Source organism: Myotis myotis, unplaced genomic scaffold (genome assembly GCF_014108235.1).
Source record: "Myotis myotis isolate mMyoMyo1 unplaced genomic scaffold, mMyoMyo1.p scaffold_m19_p_16, whole genome shotgun sequence".
Lineage (NCBI taxonomy): Eukaryota > Metazoa > Chordata > Mammalia > Chiroptera > Vespertilionidae > Myotis > Myotis myotis.
The window spans coordinates 49,414,184-49,419,028 of record NW_023416320.1 but is presented as its reverse complement, the minus strand read 5'-3'; the positions used below and the strand labels follow the sequence as shown (position 1 = coordinate 49,419,028).

At 35.5% G+C, this 4,845-nt stretch overlaps 1 non-coding gene across 1 annotated transcript; it reads left to right on the top strand.

Moving 5' to 3' along the window:
- Window positions 1-4,390: 4,390 nt before the first annotated feature.
- Window positions 4,391-4,527, top strand: LOC118671033. The gene has a single exon (XR_004972566.1). It is a non-coding gene; the product is annotated as a small nucleolar RNA SNORA29 (small nucleolar RNA).
- Window positions 4,528-4,845: the final 318 nt, after the last annotated feature.

Sequence of the window (4,845 nt, the reverse complement as noted above, 5' to 3'; positions counted from 1 at the left end):
CTCTGCTTCCCTGGGCCTTCCCCCAGGGGCCTCCACCCCTGTGAATTGCCCCTGATTGAGCAAACAACCCCTCCACTGTGTTGTTTGCAAAGCAGGTTCCCTCTGCTCAGAAATGCAGACAAGACAGCACATCACAGACTCCCTGGTGCTGCGGCCTTTATTATTAAACAGACATGGATATGCCACTCATTTTATGTTGGGCGGTTTAAGCACTTCTAACATTATTCACATGTTAATCCTTCCATTAGCTCCTTGACTCAGGGGCTATCAGCATCTCCATTTTACAGATGGTCAGATTAAGGCAGAGAAAGAGCCCGCAGACTCCAGCCAGGGCTCTGGTTAGGAGGCCGCGGGCTTCAGTGCATTGCTCTGCCGCCTTGGGTCACTCACTAAGGGGGATCCCCCCACCCCCAACAAGCATTTAAAACTGTGTCTTTGGTGCCCAAAGAGGTTGTTACCCTCTGAGGCACAGCAGGGTCCGAGGTTCAGCCTTGGTGAGGGCCACGCCTTCCTTTTAGAAGGTGGAAGTGAAGGTGGGGAAGGGGATCCGAGGACTGACTGCAAGGCACCTGTCAGGCGGCCCCAGGACAGGAGGAACCCAGGGAAGCTCGGGGTGGGCCCTGGTCACCCACATCCGCCCGCGATCCTTCAGGCTCCACGGGCCACGTCCCCCGTCAGGGGACCATGGAGAGCTTTCCTAAGCCAGTTGACTAAACTTTAAATTTAGAGGCAAATGGTGAGAGTAGAGAAATTCCCGGAAACGTGTTTGGGTCTCCAAGCAGCCTCTCTAACATGAATGCTTTTTGAACTTCTAGAGACGTGGTATTGAGGTGACAGGACATTTTATGTTTTGCTTTGGTTGCTTGTCCTTTAGCTTTCTGCTTTAGGTGGGGACTTCCACAGAGCAAAGCGCTCCCCGCACTGACTGAGTACAGTTAGGACGGTGTATTTACATTAATGAGAAAAAAATACCTCGTATGAAAATATTTTTTTTAAAAAAACTCTTTGAACACTTCATGTCAAGAAAAGTCAGGTTTCACCAGATGTTAAGAACCATTCAGCGTGGCTTCTACTTGATGCCTGTAAATGCGTGTGCTCTTATTCAACGATTCTGTCAGAAATGTTAAAAAATCAAACTAAACTGAAAGCAGAATTAATCCTAGAGAAAACAGAAAAATCAGTTTATCTATTGGCTAGATGTAATGCAAAAACACACATTAGTTCTTTATAAATAGTCAAAAGTGGTATCTAAACGGCTATAATTTCTGTTGCATTCGAAGATCTATAGTTAAGAAGGAAAAATATGGCTTAAATCCAATTAAATGTGCTCCAGAAAAAGAATATGCCCTGGAATTAAATAATGATGATTACCATTTTCAAAGTGTGACTTTACAATATAATTTCCTCTCATTCTAGTTCTACTCAAAATGATAAAGTAGGTCAGAATTAAAATCACACTTATTATGTGGGGCATTACTTATTCTGGAGACCTCTGGCCTCTATCTTTCTCAGTTAATTATATTTCATAAGAAAGGGACTATATTTGTTTATGTTTATGACATGCAGTTGAGCTTTCTATATCCAAATGAAAATCACAATGTTTGCTAGAATGAGAATGTTTTTTTTTTTTTTAAATATATTTTTCACTTATGAGGTGTTAAAGAACAGGACACATCAAGAAGTGAAAAGATAAAAATCAATGTGAAAAGTAATTGGTCTCTAATTTAGGACATCAGAAACCCTAAATGAGATTTAATAGCATTTCCGGAAACACATCAGAGTATCACATCTTCATTTTGCACTTTCAAAAGTCTTGTTAAAATCTCTCCAATAAAGGTCTTGCACCTTGATTGCTTATTCATTGCAACTAATTTTTAAAAATAATGACTCTCTGTCCTCTCTGTGTAAATGACTAAGCTGCTGGACCAGCCATGCCATGATTATTATGAGATTGCAGATGTGACTGTGGGATTTTCTTCTGAATTAGGAAAATAAGATTCACTACATCATGATATCTTTAAAAGACATTTGAAAACACTATGCTATATATTTTACCTTTATTTATGCAAACACAAAACTGTTTGCAGAAAATACTGATGGGATTTTATATTTTAAATAGCCTATTAAAATGAACTCAAGTCCATATTACATTAGAAATGGTTTTCTTTAATAACTTCTAGTTTTTAAAACTTTCCATATATTGGCTGGAGAGCATGCTGATTGCAATGACCTGACGCCAACATGAGAGCACTTTTCACCATCAGTAGTTTCCTGAATGTTTCTCTGTCCTTGAATCTCCCCCTTCTTGGGTCTTTCACCTAAAGCTTTCCACCTTTACTACTGGGATTATTCAAGTCAATAGTATGGTGTTTCCCATTTTTATTTTTTTTGGCCTCATAAGTATCATACTTTCCCTTATGGGTCATATTTGCAAGCATTCATTTTTAAGCTTATCACTACGTTAAATGAATTTAAATCTAAAATTAACCATTCAATAGTTGAACTCATGCCACTTTATCTGTCATAAAAAGAACACATTAATGACAGATAAAATGGCATGAGTTCATTCATTTATTCCCTTTTCCCAGCCTTTTTTTTTTCACAAAGTCTTACTGTTTACCAAGATGTGTGTATTGAAGATATTTTTTTAAAAGGTAAAGATAGGTCCAGGCCTCTAGGAGAAAACATGAATCAGACATATTAATGCCACAGTTAGAAATCTAGACTCCACTTACATTTTTAAGGTTACATTCACATCATCTACAAAAATTAGTATTTTATGTTTTGCTATTTGCTTTTTGCCCTACATTTTAAGTGTCTTTTTACATCAGATGCAATAAAATGGTAATTGTGTCATCGTGTAGATAAGTGAAAATATTGGACATGTGAAAATGAAAGGCAACCAAAGTTCTAGTAATTAAGCGAGAGACTGGAGATGAAAATTCTGAGACTAAAATGTGCCTTGAAATACACAAGTTCAACACATGCATGTGCATAAATGCAAGCACACAAGCCACGGCGTCAGAGGTACTGGGAATCCCGAACTTACTGATCTTGGCACCTTATTAAAATGAGATAAAGGGAGAGGAAAGGCGATCCCACCAGTCTAGGGCCTACCTATTACAATAAGAATAACTGATTTCACCATCTAGTAGCATAAGCTCAGGGACTTCATGTTTTATTTCTGACTGCATCACTAGATTTTCCTGAAGACAGTTCTGTTCCATGAGGCTGGTCACGGCTGACCACACCCATTTTCAATAGCTAATAAACATTTACACACGTATCATTGACTCACGATTTTAAAAGTGAAAACATTTTTTTAATTTTTCTACCGCCTACTAAACCTAGCCCCATTTTGCATTTGTTAAAATATATCATTAAATAAATATCTGCATAAGTGGTAATATGCTATATACAGTGTTTGTACATATACTTAATATAACATATCTTCTAAAATCTGACATATTTATACACCTGCACAATTATTTTTAAAGTCTTCTAATATTTCAATGAATAAAAATTGATATGATTATTAAAAATTAATATTCTCCTACAGATGAACATTTTGACCAACCATGAAATTAACAGTATTTTACATTAAAATTTTCTGTGTACCTGTTTCTATACAGTCTTCAATATGGTTTAATTTTTCTTTGTTAAACTGGCAATGTTGGAACTCATATATCTTTCTATAAACTAAACCCTAGTATTTTGTTTGATTGTTCCTTGTTGTTTTAAAAAAAAATACAGATTTTGTTTTGGTTTGTAATTTAAGGACTTTTTAAAGTAAAAGTATAGACTTTTTCTAGTGAACCGAATATTCCTACTCTCAAATGGGTGGCACTTTCTCTTCAGTTTATCAGATGTACCCGCTCGCCACCATCTGTTTTCATCATATAGATATTCCTACAAAAGTTATCATCTGTATCCACAAATCATGATTATAAGTATTTGAGTGAGAAGATTCAATACTTCAGAGTTCTGACTTAATATTCCTTCATATAACCAATTGAAATTTAGTTTAACTTCTTTAGCACTGAAAAATATTATTTAAAAATAGTGTGGTGGTTTCATCAAAGAATAGCCTGAAATGGAAATAGGCTGGATTCAGAGAGCCTTGAAGAGATTTAATAATCCAGCTAATGTAGTTCTCAGAGCCCAGATACAAACTCTGGCCAAACCTGGAAATTGCACCAATCAGGTTTGATTTACACTAAAAAAAACCTTTACCTTCATGAAGGCAAAAATACATACATATTGAATTTTCAGTATGTGAAAGAAGAAAACTTGCATCACCAAGAAGTAAAAGAGGAAACTATCAAAATCATGTTCTCTCCTGATTTTTGTTTCAATCATTATGTTAAGAAATCTATTACCATCTATTAAATATTTTAATAGAAATTATATAAAACAATAAAAATATTTTAGTGGCTATGCTTATGGGATAGAGTAACATTGCCATGATCTGAAGGGGGAGGATTTGCTTGTGTCCTCCTTCTACATGAAATGGCTAAACAGAAAAAAAATAAAAATAAAAATAGAATGTTTCCTTAAAGTTTAAATTTATTTTTAGATTCATTTGATAATACTGTTACTTTTAAATATGCTTTAAAAAATTCAAAACCCACAGCACTTATCCATCTTGTATTTTATAGTCTTGATACCAGGCTGGTATGTAGGTAATGAAGGTAATACCTCCATTTTACAAACAGGTGAACTAAAATACTTAGATAATAATTAGTTAGAGATAAAATCTGAAAGTAAAATTAATTATTTTCAGTGGTAAAATTACAGTGTGTGTTTTTGCATCCCCAGCCCTTATACCTTGCCAACAAATCATTA